The sequence below is a fragment of the Misgurnus anguillicaudatus genome, unplaced genomic scaffold (assembly GCF_027580225.2).
Source record: "Misgurnus anguillicaudatus unplaced genomic scaffold, ASM2758022v2 HiC_scaffold_29, whole genome shotgun sequence".
NCBI lineage: Eukaryota > Metazoa > Chordata > Actinopteri > Cypriniformes > Cobitidae > Misgurnus > Misgurnus anguillicaudatus.
The window spans coordinates 556,357-574,929 of record NW_027395279.1 but is presented as its reverse complement, the minus strand read 5'-3'; the positions used below and the strand labels follow the sequence as shown (position 1 = coordinate 574,929).

The window sequence follows — 18,573 nt, the reverse complement described above, 5'->3', positions numbered from 1 at the left end:
CACGAGGATCACCTCTTGCGTACACGAGAATATGGGTCTTAGCTCTATTTGTCATTTTAAGAATTTTCCTTTCTGAAAGCTTAACGCAACCATACATTAAGCCCTAATGAACCTTCTTTATGGCGCACACAACCCTTTCTGGGTCGTAATAATAGTTTGTTTTGAACTGTTCTTTGGGGTCTTACGGGATTTTAATAATTCAACAATTTCATAGGCTAGGTAACTCGCAATCGACTTTAAATGACACAATTGGCCACTGATCCTGGCCAGAAATCAATGACAAATAGAGCCCCACATTGGGCTCAATGTTTTATGGTACGAAAAGGCAAGGATAGTCGAATCTGCAATCTTTTCCTTAAGTATGCCAATCACATTACTCTATTTAAAAGGGGTGGCGTTTGCGTATGGCTAGCATTCAGACAAAACACCAGAAATCAACTGGCTATAATGATGCTCATTAAAGATAATTTTAAATATTTTCAGTAGAACATATCTAAACATTGGTACATCATTAATAAGGATCATTTACACGTGTGTTCGACTTCATGCTATAACACTGGAACCGACAAGCGGATGACATCAACGTGCCGCGAGGGCGGTTTGAAATCAAACTCTTCCGATGATTGCTCGACTCACCCTTGCGGTATTTTGACGTCATCAACCTGTCGTTCTTGCAGCGCAGCTTGAAGTCGAGCACAATCAATAGTGGGGTTCGTGCAGCCCCGCCACTCCCATAACGCGCATCACGCGCTGTGCGTAGGGCACCACGTGCTGAGGGGGCACCAAAAATAATAGCCTAATGAAAAATATTATAATGCTGAAATTATTTCATTAGCCTATATAAATAATATTAGGCACTTTTTATCCATGTGTATGTTACAAAAAAGGGGGAACGAGATAATTTAATTACTCTGGTATAGAAAGTATGCCCCCCAGCCTTTGATGGTCCGTGCCGGTTGATCGCGCGGGCACAGGACGAAGTTTGACAGAGGCCGTTTCTCAAGCCGAAGGCTGCAGCCTCCAGAGGTCGCATTTCCAGGCTGCATACGTCATCAAAACGTTCTTATTTCGTAAAATTAACGATTATAAAGTTGACTTATTCTTAGTTAGTCTCGCGTAGCCAGACCTTCAATACTGAAGGTCTGGTGTTTTTCGCTGCTTTTTCTGGACAAATCCCGCCCACGAGCTGTTTGACCGACATGTCAAACAACCAATCACAGTTTGTTTCATCTAGCGTCACGTTTCGAACTCCCCACAATAACGAGCCGGCTGGCAACAAGTCAGTTATTGAAATAACCAGCCGCAACCGAATAGCATCTAAATAAACAACATTACTCACCATAGGACAACGTTGTGCACTTCATCAACAGCCACACCAATGAGACGCTCCCGTTAAACGTCTGTTTGAAGCATATCTCTCCACTTTTTAACACATACAAGCAATTCAGGAGAACTGAACTTTTTGCCTCCACTATCTGCCTCAAGCAATACTCTTGGACGTCTTTTAGAGAGTCGATGCCGCGAACTTTGCATATTTTTAAGAATCCAATGTTTAGCTGATCATGATAACTGCTCATTATTATCCACGTGAACACGACTGATTCTCTTCCTCAATGGAACGTCAGAGCTTTGTTCTCCAGGGACCGAAACTAATCGCGACACTCGCGTCTCCTGGAAATCGGGTTTTTTTTTTCAACCAATCAAAGCCGACTTTAACATTCTCACAGGGTTTCCAGAAAAGTGTACGAAAAACATCAGACGTTCAGCCAACAGTTTGTGGGCGTGACGTCTGAGACTAATTCTTAGTTAACCGTAAACTGTTGTAATATGCTCATGACTTGCTAATGTAATGTTCAGTTAACTGAAATAAACCATGCTCGAGGACGTATGCAGCCTGCATATGCGACCAACGCGCAGTGCATCGTTCGGATTGAGAAACGGCCAGTCCGTAGGCAGCTTTTGGAAATGGCCCCGAAAAGACAGCAGGAGTCAGTATCGGAAAAAAGAAAAAAATAGAAACTGCGGGATGATGCCCGTGCATCACTTGCAGGTAAGTCCATCATGTTTAATCAATCCTAAATAAGGGAAATGTGCATGGGCTGCAGCTGCTGCTAATCGGAATGCGCCTCAAACTTGCAGTGCTGACATTAATGTTAGCAAACTATGTTGTTATAATTTATAACTTCAGTGCAAGCTAAATTGAGATTTTACTGTAAAACATTACCTATGCATATGCAGTTTACAAATAACTGACGCTGCTGTTACTTTCTTTACTACGTTTCTCTAGATATCGAGCAGTAACGTTAGTTTATTTTGTTGTTTATTTTGACGTGACGGTGGTTAATACTTTCTCAGTAAAAGTTAACGTTAGAAGTCAGTGCACATGGCAGTCTAACAATTCCTCTTAAAGGTCACATATGGTCAAAACTGAAATTTTGTGGCTTTTTTCATGATAACTGAGGTCTAGGGGCTATGTAAGTACCATATAAGTTTCAAAACAGTCATTTAAGAGTCAAATTCACACAGCCTGCTTGAAGTAGCTGTGAGTTAAAACGGTTCGTTTGTACTTCCGTGAATTTGCTACGTCACCGTGAGACAGTCGCCGCCTTCAGTCTCCACCCCGAGCACTGTTCACCGTCCACTGCCCCACCCCCTTGTTCCTAAACAAACTCCTAAGTTATATCACACCACGTGAGAAAATGCTGTTCAATTGATGGATGTCAGGAAACTAAATCATTGCAAAGGCTTCTGAAAACATTAATATACGAGAACAATGGCTAATATTCATTTAATAAGAAATTCCTCAACAATAAGTTCAACTTTAGCCGTCTGATCTAAACATTTCACAAGTGACTGCTTCGGTGTGGCAGTTCAGTGCTGGTTTGTCCAGGAATCTACTCATCAAAGATGTTGCAGTACTTACTTTGTTGGATCCGACCTTAAATCCACAACCCGTAAGTAAACACATATTAAGCAGGGCTGCACGATAACTTCCCTGGTGAAAAAATAGTATGCTAAATATATTTAATTTTGATATACTTAAGTATACTTGCAGTCACACTAATAACCAGTATACTTAAAGTGTGCTATTGATTAGTTTATTTAAAGAGTGCTATTTTGGAACAATTAATTTTGTACTTAATATATTTTAGTTGTATATTAATTGTAACAAAGTACAACTTTAAGTGTATTTAGTGTACTTTTGTATGCTAAAGTGGAACAACTTTAAGTGTATTTCATACAATTTAAGTACATGACTGTTTCATGCTTGATAAGTGGATTTAGAGTGTGTTTTATTTATGTTAGGAGTACATTACAAATGTATTATGAGTGTCTTGCAAACATACAATCAGTATACCTTAAATAGACTGTTTGCATACATTCTATATATTTTTGGTAAATACAAAAATCTAAAAACTGCCCTGGTGAAAAATGAATATGCCAAGTACATTACATTTTGTATACTTTTACATACCTGCAGCTAGATTAGTAATGAGTATACTTCAAGTGCGTTAATAATTAGTTAACTTAAAGAGTGCTATTTTGGGAATAGATTACTTGCTGGTAACATAACCAAAATATTTTTTTCCAAATAAATAAAAGCTGATTAAAACAGTCAAAAACAATTCATTTTAAATATATTTAAAATATAGTTTTATTCACAGCATTCAAAGTGTACAGAATTTGCCTAAAAATTGAACAATTACTCATTGAAGAATGTCAAGATAATTAAGTTTACAACGTTTTTCTCTCCCAAATTAACTTTAGTCTGGCAGGTTTTGGTTCAGCCTTAGGAAATCTGAAAAAGATAGACAATAAGCTCAATTAAAAAGTGTTTAATATTAAAACATTACATTTATTTAAGACTTACTGTATTAAATCTATAGTTTACTGGCAGAGATTGTATAGCAGATATATTTTTACCTAAACTAGAGCTTGACTTAAATGTCATCATTTATATTAAGGGGCGGTTTCCCAGACAGGAATTAGACTAGTCCTAGACTAAAATAAATGTAAGAGCTGTCCAAACTGAAAACAACTTGCACTGACATATCTTAAAATACATCAGTGCCCATTGTTTTACATCGTTATGCACATAAGTAATGTTTTTAGTAAGGCATGTTTGTTAAAACTATCCTAATTAAACTAAGGTCTAGTCCTGTCCGGGAAACCACCCCTAAGAGTTTTCATTATAATGACTTGCCTATATGGACTGCAAAATCCTCCATACATGAAATACTTCAGCTCCTAAAGAAAGATTTTATTGTATTAAATTTAAATGTAAAACTTGTCAGAAAGAAAATGCAACAAGCAGACAATTGGGTGGTTTCCTGGAAAGGGGATTATCTTAAAACAGGACTAGGCCTTAGTTTAATTAAGAAATATAACTAGTTTCAAAAAACATGCCTTAATAAAAACATTACCTCTGTGCATTTTGAGGCAAAACAAAGGACACTGGTGTATTTTAAGATATGTCAGTGCAAGTTGTTTTCAGTTTGGACAGCTCTTACATTTATTTTAGTCTAGGACTAGTCTAATCCCTGTCCGGGAAACAGCCTCAATATGTATATAACATTATCTAAACTGAAGCTTGATTTACTATTACGAATGAATTATTATATCTTAAGAGTTTAAAATGACTTATCATTAGCTGCAAAGTCATCCCTACAAATGTCTTTGAAAAACTTTAGCTTCTGAGGAAAGAATGCAGCATCATTAATACTAAATACAGTTAAGTTAGTTAAAAGCCTTACAACCTCTAAACAGTCAATAAATGGTTAACTTTCACGCTACATTAAAAAAACAGATTTTCTGACGCTACCTTTATTCATTAACATATACATACACACCAATACATATATTTAGCAAAACAATCGGGTGTACTAATTCGATTTAACAGGCTAACAGTGCTATCTTTCAAACCTTTAACATTAGCTATAAGCTAAGCTAAGCTACACAGCAGCTTTTCACTAATAGCGAGTTAGACACCGCGTTATTGACAACATTTCGCATTCGAAATATTATAGTCTACTGATAAACTTCAGAATGGTCAAACGATAATCAAATATATTAATTTTAAGATATTTTAACGTACCTTGGGACTGAATCCGTCTGTCTTGAACGACTGGTAAAAATCAAAATACGTGCGTCGTGACGTCCTCCCACACGTCAGATGCATTATTCAAATCTCAGAATTCACTTTTCTCTGAAATGCATTTACGAAAACTGTTTAAGGTAATTAATGTGTACAGCTAAAAGCGGTATGCAATTGACTCAAAAACTACAAAAAAAACAAACACTCATATTCCCCTTACGAAAATGAATGTTTTTTTTTTTGTGGTAAAAGTTTAGTAACCATGTTTTTTTTTGGTGTATTGATTATTATTAGCAAAACCATGGTTATTTTGTGGTAAAACACAGTTAAATGGTTTATCCAATGCTTGACTATAGTGAAGTTACCTTATTATGTTAATAGTATATTACAAATGTATACATCTATAATATAAAATGTAACAGAACATACTGCTCTCTCGTAATTTTAAGCCCACGTTATTTCTCCATAAAATAATATACATTTGTACACCCCATATACTTTCAAAATGTGCTTAAAATATACTGTTTCTAAAGAATACTAAATAATGTATTTTAGAAATATACTGTCAGTGCATTATTATAATGATAACTTTAAGCATACCGATAAAGTATACCTAAAATACATTTTAAAATAAGTTTAAATTTAGTATACTTTAAAAATTGCACAAAACTTTAACTTTAAGTATATTTTTCTAAAGTATACTTTTAGAAAATATACTAAAGTATAATTATTTTGAAGTATGTTAAAAGTTTAATTGTAAAAAATACGCGCAAATATGTTGTAAGCATACTTTAAATAAGTTTAAAGAAAGTACATTCCTTTGTAAGTATATTTGTAATGTACTATTGCAAAGTTAAATATACTTGAAATACAATAAAGTATATTTGTTTTTCACCAGGGTTGCATGCGATTATCACGCGAATCTCGTCGTTAGTAGTAGTAAAGCGACATCACCTGCTCTCAGAACCGGTTGCCGCTTCTGAAAGCAGCTGATGGCGATTTACTACTAATCAATGAACCGGCTTTACTGAAGAGATGCACGAGACAATCGCATGCATGCTAAAAACATATTAAAAGATTGCTGGGAACATAATGAGAAAAATTTTACAAGTTTCGGGTGGATAGGAAATGCAAAAGCAAACAATTTAGGATTACATCAATTACAGTATAGTAGCACAGTTGCAATTTCCCCTATTCCTCCTTGGTTGTTTTCAGTGCCAAATGTTGACTTAAATGTCAAACAGGAATTAAAAGAGAATTCAAATCAACTACCTACATGGTACATAGTACAAAAGTATTTTGAAAGTAATTTCCCTCAGTCTTTAATTTTATTTACAGACGGATCCAAAGATCCTCATACAGGTTTTGCAGGTGCAGCAGTATATATACCAAAGTATGAATGTTATATTAAGAAAAGAGTAACCAACCATGTGTCAGTATACTCTACAGAACTAGTGGCAATTTTATTGGCTATACAGTGGATAGAAGAGAAAGGTGTAAATGATACTGTCATTGCATCTGATAGTTTTTCAGCACTTGAAAGTATAAGATCATGCAGGTCCTCAATAAGGATGGACATTGTTTACGAAATATTCTGTAAGATATATAACATGAAAGTTAAAGGCATGTCTACGCAATTCGTTTGGGTCCCTGCTCATTCTGGTGTGGAGGGAAATGAGATGGTGGATATTCTGGCTAAACAAACTTTAAGAATAGAACAAATAGACCTTCATATTCCATTGAGTAAAACAGAAGCAAAATTATACATTAGAATGTATACAAAAACAGCTTGGCAGAGATACTGGAACGAACATGATAAAGGAAGACATTTATATAATATACAAGAAACAGTTGATGATGGGAGAGAGGAGAATAGGAAACGAAGGGAGGGGAATATCATTACTCGCCTTAGACTTGGACATTCTGGACTTAATAGTACATTATATAGAATTGGAAAGCACCCAACTGGAGAATGTATACATTGCAATCAGCAAGAGACAGTTGAACATGTTTTGTTTCAATGTGTAAAATATAATGAGGAGAGGAATCGCCTTATTCAATCATTACAGAATGTTAAACACTTTGATTTTACATTATCAGGAATATTAGGGAAAACAGCAAACAATATATACGATTATGTTATTAAGTTTATTAAAGAATGTGAATTAAATAAGAGAATATAGAGTTTTTTTTTTTTTTTTTTTTTTTTTTTTATGTATGTGTCACAAGTCGGGGTGGACCCAGATGTAAATAAGGTCACGCCCCTTTTTCCACCTCGAGGAGATTCCCAAAGCCACCCCAATGACCAGACACACAAGGTAGGCATAAATTAAAATGTATTTTATTTAATTTACTTAAAAATATTAAATAGGGCAGGAAAAAGGGGAACTTAAAATAACGGCCCCTCTAGGCTCTCTCCACAGCTCGGCTTCTCAGGGTTCACGCTGGTTCTCTCTCCCTTCCTCCACAGACGACAGCTGGGACACAAAGGCACAGTGAATCGTTCTTAGTTAGTTCTCTCACCTCGTCGCTGATTACAGCTTCTGGTACGTATAGTTCTCCTTCACAACGGGTCTCCTTAGAGCTCACACTGTTTCTCTCTCTCTTTCTCCACAGACGACAGCTGGGACACAAAGGCACAGTGAATCGTTCTTAGTTAGTTCTCTCACCTCGTCGCTGACTTCAGCTTCTGGTACGTATGGTTCTCCTTCACAACGGGTCTCCTTAGAGCTCACACTGTTTCTCTCTCTCTTTCTCCACAGACGACAGCTGGGACACAAAGGCACAGTGAATCGTTCTTAGTTAGTTCTCTCACCTCGTCGCTGACTTCAGCTTCTGGTACGTATGGTTCTCCTTCACAACGGGTCTCCTTAGAGCTCACACTGTTTCTCTCAAGGTAGCGGACTCACGAATACGGCTAGGCGTACTGCATCGACCGGCCGTGGTTTCCAAGATAGCGCCGGGGACCAAAACCCTCTCGGCTGACTCGTTGATTCAACAGAGGGGCGGAAGTGTCACGCCGTCACACCCGGGTCGAGCGCTGCCCTTCCCTCGACGCCTGTTGGCAATCGACGACCGGACCGGGGCGCCCCTTTGTAGAGACCTCGGGGCAGCGGATCTCCTTCGCCTCTGGCTCTGTGATGATAGACAACACACAGGTAAAGTAGCAATGTAACTGGTAATACTCACACCGCCAGCCGTACCGATCTTCACCGCCACCCCTAACACAAGTCCGCCAAGCGTCTGGCTACGAAAATACTTCAGGAACTACTCCGCAATTTCCAATGTTGAAACACACTCACAGCATAATCATACACAAGGTTATTCTAGGGTCCGTCTTCCTCTTCAGCGCCCCTAGCGAGTGACTGGAGGCGGGGTACGTCTGACACGACACAGCAATCTCACTGCAATATACACAGCACCACTTCAAAGTGAAATTTCTACATCCAAAGACTCACCCACCACGCTCAGTGCACACAATAGACGCCCGTCTTCCCTCACCTCGCTCTGGGCAAGAATGTGGAGATGGTAACACGGCCTAGCAGTTGGTTTCCGTCGCTGCGGCTGTCTCACATAAAGATCCCGTGGCTCACCCACCACGCTGACTCAGGGGCAGGGCCACTCGCTCTCGCTGAAGAGCACTTCAAAAGATATCCAGGAAAAATACATGCAAGGTATATTCAATGAATGAGTTCGTTTACTCACAACTGCGGTGCTTCTGTTATCTCCCGCTTCCTTAGGTTACTTCTCCCGTGATAATTCCAACTACACAGGTGGGTACTCACAATAGCACGTTCCTTCTTCCTTCACTTCGTTTATACAAAGTCGGCCTCCACTTACTTTCCAACCCGTAAGGTCTTTAATATCTGCCTCCGCCGAAATCCCACGATGCACAAAGAGAGAGAGAGAGTCCAATAATCCAACTGGCGTACCCGGTGAGTTTAACTCAGCGCTACAGCACACACCAACACTGGTCATAACAACAACGACTTCGGGGTGCTCCTTTTTAAAGATCCACGGCCTGCCTTCCTTTCGCCTCCTGTGGCTCTGTCCTCTTTCCAGTCGCTTAGCGATCCCCGGATCAGCAGAGCCTTCGGGCTCTTCAAAAGGTGCGTGTCTTTGTTTGCCTTTGGCAAAGGAGCTTCCCCCGTGTCAGCCGCCGCTCATGTACATCGCTCTCGTGTCAATCGCTTCCCTCTCTGTGTTCCAACAGAGCTATTTAAATGCTTCATCTTTCTGCAACCTCCAATCACACTTCGTTTCATTTATGCTTCACACCTGTGGCTCGTAAAGCCCTGTTAGCGTTGCCCTGGAAACCAGGAAGTAAAAAGGTCCGTCTTCATATGTGGCCCGGTGGGGAAACCTTCCGGGCGGAACCAAAACTTCCCTAACTTTGGTTCCGCCCTTAGAAAGATTGTCACCTTGTGACATCCTCCCCCGCCAATCCGTTCTCGTCCCGAGAACGCGTTGTTTGGGGACTGATAATGTGTTGCTGGGAAATTTTACTTTTTAAAAAAAAAGGTGGTAGGTCATTGGGGGACCTTGGTCTCAACCCGAGGTGGACTGCCGACTACGCCAAATCTGTCACAAGTCGGGGTGGACCCAGATGTAAATAAGGTCACGCCCCTTTTTCCACCTCGAGGAGATTCCCAAAGCCACCCCAATGACCAGACACACAAGGTAGGCATAAATTAAAATGTATTTTATTTAATTTACTTAAAAATATTAAATAGGGCAGGAAAAAGGGGAACTTAAAATAACGGCCCCTCTAGGCTCTCTCCACAGCTCGGCTTCTCAGGGTTCACGCTGGTTCTCTCTCCCTTCCTCCACAGACGACAGCTGGGACACAAAGGCACAGTGAATCGTTCTTAGTTAGTTCTCTCACCTCGTCGCTGATTACAGCTTCTGGTACGTATAGTTCTCCTTCACAACGGGTCTCCTTAGAGCTCACACTGTTTCTCTCTCTCTTTCTCCACAGACGACAGCTGGGACACAAAGGCACAGTGAATCGTTCTTAGTTAGTTCTCTCACCTCGTCGCTGACTTCAGCTTCTGGTACGTATGGTTCTCCTTCACAACGGGTCTCCTTAGAGCTCACACTGTTTCTCTCTCTCTTTCTCCACAGACGACAGCTGGGACACAAAGGCACAGTGAATCGTTCTTAGTTAGTTCTCTCACTTCGTCGCTGACTTCAGCTTCTGGTACGTATGGGTCTCCTTCACAACGGGTCTCCTTAGAGCTCACACTGTTTCTCTCAAGGTAGCGGACTCACGAATACGGCTAGGCGTACTGCATCGACCGGCCGTGGTTTCCAAGATAGCGCCGGGGACCAAAACCCTCTCGGCTGACTCGTTGATTCAACAGAGGGGCGGAAGTGTCACGCCGTCACACCCGGGTCGAGCGCTGCCCTTCCCTCGACGCCTGTTGGCAATCGACGACCGGACCGGGGCGCCCCTTTGTAGAGACCTCGGGGCAGCGGATCTCCTTCGCCTCTGGCTCTGTGATGATAGACAACACACAGGTAAAGTAGCAATGTAACTGGTAATACTCACACCGCCAGCCGTACCGATCTTCACCGCCACCCCTAACACAAGTCCGCCAAGCGTCTGGCTACGAAAATACTTCAGGAACTACTCCGCAATTTCCAATGTTGAAACACACTCACAGCATAATCATACACAAGGTTATTCTAGGGTCCGTCTTCCTCTTCAGCGCCCCTAGCGAGTGACTGGAGGCGGGGTACGTCTGACACGACACAGCAATCTCACTGCAATATACACAGCACCACTTCAAAGTGAAATTTCTACATCCAAAGACTCACCCACCACGCTCAGTGCACACAATAGACGCCCGTCTTCCCTCACCTCGCTCTGGGCAAGAATGTGGAGATGGTAACACGGCCTAGCAGTTGGTTTCCGTCGCTGCGGCTGTCTCACATAAAGATCCCGTGGCTCACCCACCACGCTGACTCAGGGGCAGGGCCACTCGCTCTCGCTGAAGAGCACTTCAAAAGATATCCAGGAAAAATACATGCAAGGTATATTCAATGAATGAGTTCGTTTACTCACAACTGCGGTGCTTCTGTTATCTCCCGCTTCCTTAGGTTACTTCTCCCGTGATAATTCCAACTACACAGGTGGGTACTCACAATAGCACGTTCCTTCTTCCTTCACTTCGTTTATACAAAGTCGGCCTCCACTTACTTTCCAACCCGTAAGGTCTTTAATATCTGCCTCCGCCGAAATCCCACGATGCACAAAGAGAGAGAGAGAGTCCAATAATCCAACTGGCGTACCCGGTGAGTTTAACTCAGCGCTACAGCACACACCAACACTGGTCATAACAACAACGACTTCGGGGTGCTCCTTTTTAAAGATCCACGGCCTGCCTTCCTTTCGCCTCCTGTGGCTCTGTCCTCTTTCCAGTCGCTTAGCGATCCCCGGATCAGCAGAGCCTTCGGGCTCTTCAAAAGGTGCGTGTCTTTGTTTGCCTTTGGCAAAGGAGCTTCCCCCGTGTCAGCCGCCGCTCATGTACATCGCTCTCGTGTCAATCGCTTCCCTCTCTGTGTTCCAACAGAGCTATTTAAATGCTTCATCTTTCTGCAACCTCCAATCACACTTCGTTTCATTTATGCTTCACACCTGTGGCTCGTAAAGCCCTGTTAGCGTTGCCCTGGAAACCAGGAAGTAAAAAGGTCCGTCTTCATATGTGGCCCGGTGGGGAAACCTTCCGGGCGGAACCAAAACTTCCCTAACTTTGGTTCCGCCCTTAGAAAGATTGTCACCTTGTGACATATGTATATCTTGATCCACACTCCAGTCCAGTCGGTGGCGGTAATGCTCCTATAAGTTGGTTGCCAACCGCCAGTTAAACACTAAAGAAGAAGAAGAAGAAGAACAATCGCATGCAATTATCAGCAGTCCTAACTTTTAAAATACATTATGGAGCAAGAGAAAACTGAACTGATATATTGTAAACAATTATGCTGCGCTAACGTGTTTGCTAACTAGATGCTAAAGTGTTGTTTTGTAACGTTAAAGTCTTTGGTAGCCACCAGTTTTGATAGAATATCTGTTGGAAATCAGACGTTGTTTGTATTCTTAAGTTAGAGACACATGCCCTTTTGGTGTCTGTTTGTTTATTGAGTTAAACATGGTAAGGTTAAAATCTCTTAGTCTCTGTGTCTATTGGTTTACTAACCTAACATTTAGTGTCCAGAAACTAACACTTAAGTGTAATTCCATGGGTAACTTTATTTCAACTGCGTATTTCACTCATAAAATAACAGGCCTATCAGAAGAGAGGCTCATGAATATTACTTATTACATGCCAAAACGACCTGTTTTTAGCAGAGCTCCTGAAAGAGGAGCTGTAAAAAATATATAGAGATTGATTTTGGTACTTAAACAGCAAATATATACTATACATAATCCCATTGATTCTTACCGTTCAACTGCCTGCTTGCCTTAGTCCAGCCTGTCTGTTTTCTCTCCACTGGATGCCGACCAAGTAAAAGATCTTTTTACCTCAGCTAAGACTTCGACCAATTGTCTTGACCCAATGCCCACCACTCTGGTTAAGGTCTGCCTTCCCATCCTCTGCCATCCAATGGAAAACATCATTAATACATCTCTTGCCTCTGGTGTGGTACCACCCAGCTTTAAAATAGCAGCAGTCATCCCCACTCTTAAAAAACCTGGCTCAGACCCTGATGACCTCAATAACTACGACCAATCTCCAACCTTCCTTTCCTCAGTAAAATCCTGGAAAGACCAGTGGCTGCCCAACTTCAACATCACATGTCTCAACATGAGCTCTTTGAACCTCTTCAATCTGGCTTTAGAACCCACCATAGCACTGAGACTGCCCTCATTAAAATCACTAATGACCTCCTGCTCGCTGCTGACAATGGCCTTATTACCATTCTCATCCTCCTTGATCTGTCTGCGGCTTTTGACACAGTTTCCCATGCCATCCTCCTTCGCCATCTCTCTGATCTCATCGGCCTCAGTGGCACAGCACTGTGTTGGTTCCAGTCCTACCTCACTGGCCGGAACCAATTCATTACTTTAAATGGCTCCAACTCTGATCCAGCACCTGTCATTCATGGTGTACCTCAGGGATCAGTGCTTGGTCTTCTGCTCTTCACCATTTACATCTTACCCCTAGGTCATATTATCCGTAAACATGGACTCAACTTCCACTGTTACGCTGATGACACCCAGTTGTATATCAGCACAAACCCCTCTTCCCAGCTTCCACCCACACAACTGGTCAACTGCCTGCAGGAACTCAAATCATGGATGACCACTAACCTACTCAAACTAAACAGTAATAAGACAGAGTTCATGGTGGTGGCCCCCCACCCCTGCTCAGGAAAATTGGAGACCTGGCCCTGGTTGTTGATGGCTGCTCTATTTCCCCATCTCCTGAGTTGCGTAATCTGGGTGTTATCCTGGACTCCACCCTCTCTTTTCGGGCTCACATCAACAATGTTACTAAGTCCGCCTTTTACCACCTCAAATACATCTCACGACTCCGGTCTTCACTCACACACTCAGTAACTGAGACACTCATCCATGCCTTCATCACCTCCCGCCTGGACTACTGTAATGGTGTCCTCTCTGGACTGTCCACCAAGGCCCTTAGCAGACTTCAGTATGTCCAGAACTCAGCTGTCAGGGTTTTAACCCACACTAAGCCATGGCAGCATATCACTCCCATCCTCAAACAGCTCCATTGATTACCAGTAAAGTCACGAATCACCTACAAGATCCTCCTGATAACTTACAAATCTCTCCATGGACTCTCTCCACAGTACCTCACAGATCTACTTCATCCCTACACTCAGTCACGAGACCTGCGGTCCTCTGACAAGGACCTGCTGGCTACTCCACGCACCAGACTGCGGACCTTTGGGGACAGGGCTTTCTCTGCCAATGCTCCCAGACTCTGGAACAGTCTACCACCTCATGTCCGCTCTGCCCCGTCCCTGCTAATGTTCAAAAAGCACCTCAAAACATTTCTTTGCACTACCTCCTTTGTCCCCTAACTCCCCCCTCCCAATTTGTTAAGCGACCTTGGGTACTATGAAAGGCGCTATATAAGTCTAAGCTATTATGGTTCTCCCCCACACTCGCGCTTTGCATATTGCATACATTATTCCAGAAGTAATATGAGTTGCTCTGTGGATAAATAAACATGTTCTCTTCCACTGGGAATTGTAACGCAGCCGAAGTGAACTGTATTAATTATTTGCGCTCAATTTTGAATATGGCCACTTGTGGAATAAAAACTGCACGACAAAAGGTAAGATTTGTTTTTGCATTTAGCTCTGTTATACTAAGAGTTTTATTTAGTGTTTTAGTTGGATATGTGTGCTCTATCACATCATTTAAAAGTCTTTATTGTGTGTTTAGTGGTTTTGGCGGTTGTTGTGACAAGATTTGTGAAGGGATGTCACAGTATGTTTTGTTTTGATATTATCTTGTTTTAGTTTATCTGTTGCTGGAGTTGTACTTAGTTAAGATTTATTTGAATAACATTTTAAATAACCATGATTTCTATTGTTGTTGTTTTTCATTTTCATTGCTTCCGTATTGTTGTCAGTAAGTGTACATCCGTGCAATCGTAGTATGATTTTGTACAGGTTGGTGGAGTATGTACACATATGTGGTTTTATAGATTCGTTATTTGAGAATGGCCTTCTTGTACGAAGAATTTTTGCCATACCCTAGGTTTTCGTGAAAAGCCGCCACTGAAAGTAACATTCCAAGATTAAATCATACTCACACAAAACTGGCAGAAGGCCTACTAAAGGGTTAATGGTGCAACATGGTGATCAACAGTAAAAATGACAAATTTTACCTCTTAGCAAAAGGAAAAAACACCAACAATCAAAAATGCATGATTATATGATGTCATGGCTTTGCAATCAAAAAATATTGTTATAATGGAAGTCAATGGGGCAAAAACAGTAAATGAGGGTGTAAAAGAATAAAAACTGATGCTGCACAAAAACTAAAAATGCATCAAAGCCAATGTTTTTACCAATCTTTGGCATGCCCAAGACTGTGAAAAGGGTAAAAAAAATCCAGTCCACAATCACTTTTTATATTGGAAATCAGTCAATTTGTGTTTTTTTTTCCCAAAACCACTTATGAACTTGGCAATTTAAGAATTAAAATAATGGACAGTATGTATACATTTGGTATGTTTGATCAGTACTGAGATTGATTTATGTAAAAAAATTAGAAAAAAAAGTAAACTGATAAATTTTTACAGTCGTTAAATTCAGTGGCCTTTTTTGTCCACGAACAACCCAAAAGTGTAGTGAATGGGAACAACCCACAAGGGTTAAGCACGCATACAGTACCTCTTCTTGTCTTTTAAAAATGAATTTATACAATTTGGTTGTTTGCGATTACAAGTTTTTCTGAACTGAATATAAAAAGATAAAAGAAACAAAAATACAGAGTACAAAAAGTACTAAATTAAAAGTTCAAAAAAGCACACAAGTTTCAGGCTGTCAGACAACGGAGATTCTGGTGGCGTCCAAATCTGGCTAAGCCTCCCAACTTCATCAATTTATAGACAAACTCTCAAGGTCAAGTTCTTTGATGTCCAGGGCCCCTTGAAACACCTTTGATGCTTTGATCTTACATGCACTGGGGAAAGCCCCCAATGTCATCCTATATATTTGTGGTCTTTTATTTTAATATCATGTTCTGTTTCCAGTCTTTTATTTTGAAATCTGGTCATATCATGCTTTACATTCCACTTCCTGTTTGTTACTATAAAACCGGTTCAAACTTATAGTCACATTGCGAAGTATTGTCGTTGTAACACTGCATTACCAAGTATTTATTGTCTGGTTTCCTGGTTCTTGTATCTTGTGTTTCATGTTTTGGATTTTGACCCGTTGCCTATATTTTTGGATTACACTTTTGGATTACCCTTTGGATATGTTTGCCTGCCCTTTTTGGGATTTTTAATAAAACCTTCAGCATATGGATTCGTCTCTCTCTCTCTCGCTTTGTGTAAGCAGCCCCTTTGTTACACAAAGTATTGATGCTTCGGTTTAGGGTTAGATTTGGTGTTTGCATTAGGATGTCACTTTAAGTATTGGATTATACCTTTTTTCATGATTAATTTTTTTATATTTTATCATTCTTAAACCATTGTCGCCTGGCATTAGGGTTAGAGTTGGGTTTGGATAAGGATGCCATTTTATGTAAATCTAACCATTAACCGAAGCGACAATGGTAAAAAAGTAGGACAGAAAAGTTGAGTAACAAATATGTGACTGTGACACGTAAACAGAAATTGTTCACACAAAAAGGTGGAAAACCGTGTCAGTGTCGCGCATAAGACTCACAAATTTACTTGACTATAAGTATGTAATTTCGTGATACTGGGTTGCTATATATACGAAGAAGTTTCTTTGTTTTCCTTCTCCGAGCCCGTCTCCGCTGTCGCCTTCTGCAATAGGTCTGTAAATCACGCATTAAAGGGTAATGTATCTCTTATGCTTTTGTTTTATCTAATACATGTATCATGTATCTCTCTATTCTAATAAACTACCATATACCTGTCTTTTTGTAAACATGCAATTTAAGAGCTGTCATGCATACATATTTCCAACTCAGAGATTATAATATTTTTGCATTAAAGCAACACTTGGAATAAAATAACAGAACATAACATAGGTTTATAATGTTCTTAAGGATTACATACAAAATGGTTTCATAACACTTGATTGTAACACTTAACGCTTCATCTTCCACAACACTGCTTAAAAGGGGATAGAAAGAGGTAATATTGGGTCCATCTAATCCTAAAATTGCATAGAGGCTGGGGCGCAGCAGCCCCCTTTACCTTTAGAAAAAGTAAATTCTGTCCACACTTTGTTTGACCCAGCACCAAAATTAACGTCTGTGTTCTCTAGTTTTTTATAGGGGTGACCCTGAATAATTCGAAGGTTCGATGCTTCGATATAAGCCTGATTTAATTACCTCACACCCATTTAATTATCTCACACGTGACGTGTGACTCATCGCAGACGTGTTATGAAATGAGAATCATTTAATTTTGTCTGTATAAGGGTGCACATTATCTGATTTTACATATAACAGCTTTCTCACAAAATATTAATATACATAATATTATAATAATGCTATGCAAATACTATACTAAAAAGTAGCTTTCAATTAAAACATTTATGTGCATGAATAAATCCAACAACTCCCGTGACAGGGCTACACTTTCATATTGTAAGAAGTTGCAGGTTAGTAAACCATTGTGAAGCAGTTGTTGTTTTGTTTCTGTAGTTAGAAAGACAAAGCTGGCAATTCTGGCTATACTTTCATTATTTTAGTAATTTCTTTATTTTAATCTTATTTATAGATCACTCTGGGTTATCTGATTTAAATATTTGTGGCTTGTGTTTTGTTCCCCTGCACTTCAGGCATTTTGAACACATTTGCTCTGGACATTGTTACTTGATTCTGACTTCATTTTGTTTTCATTGATTATAAAAGTGAAATTCTGATCAAATTTAAGTCTTTTAATTTTGGATTGCTTTTCGTTGTTTTGATGTCGCGCTGTTGTGTGCTGGCACGTGTAATTCAGCCGAACACGCTAGATGCTCTGCGTGTCATATTTAAGATAATTTTAGGACTTTATCAAACTAAACATCAAAAACATTAGGTATTAGTTTTAAAATGTATTTAAAACAGGGTGGTTATCTTGTAAGCTGTTTCTAAAATTTTGGTGTGACACGAAAAATATCTGTACCAAATTAAGAACTTATATATGTCTGACAAATGTATCTCTTGTGATTAAATTTTATGGTTGGTGTTTCAAATGATAGAAAATAGATGTTATAAGAATCTTCAGGTGTTTCTTTACCTAAAGGAAATACAGAGATGATCAAAAGTAAACAGGTATTTCTGTGCAAAATAATAAAGCGTACCCACCAAGCAATTTTGCCTAAAACAAGGCAAAATTTGGGTTGTCAGTGAAAGTCTAATAGACGTCTAACCAAGGGTGTAACTTTGGTTTGAGAAGTGGGGGGACACAAAACTGGGAAAAAATTTTCATGCTAAATCCCATTCCTGCATTTATATACGTTTAGGGACTATGGTGATTCTGCGGTAGCTCTGAAGTACAATTAATGAAAAATAAAAAATCCCTAGCTTGTTATTTCAAGATAGTAAGTAAGGAATAATTGATGATGGGCCATTGAATTATAAGAAAATAATGCACACCAAGGTGGTAATGCGGCACGAAGCGGAGTGCCGTTACACCGCAGGTGTGCATTATTTTCAAATAATTCAAAGGACCGGAGTCAATTATTCCTCTTATACCACGGTTACCACAAACATTGCTCTGGTGCCTATTTTTAAGACATTTGAAAGTTAGGTGTGCGGTTTACAGAAAAATAATCAACACCCATAGAACATTTCTCAGCCAATCAGA

The 18,573-nt window shown here is 40.1% G+C and overlaps 1 protein-coding gene across 1 annotated transcript in view; it reads right to left on the bottom strand.

Moving 5' to 3' along the window:
• The window catches only part of LOC129436748 (interferon-induced very large GTPase 1-like), a 63,658-nt gene that overhangs the window by 6,348 nt on the left and 38,737 nt on the right, over window positions 1-18,573 (bottom strand). The gene's annotated exons all lie outside the window — the stretch shown is intronic.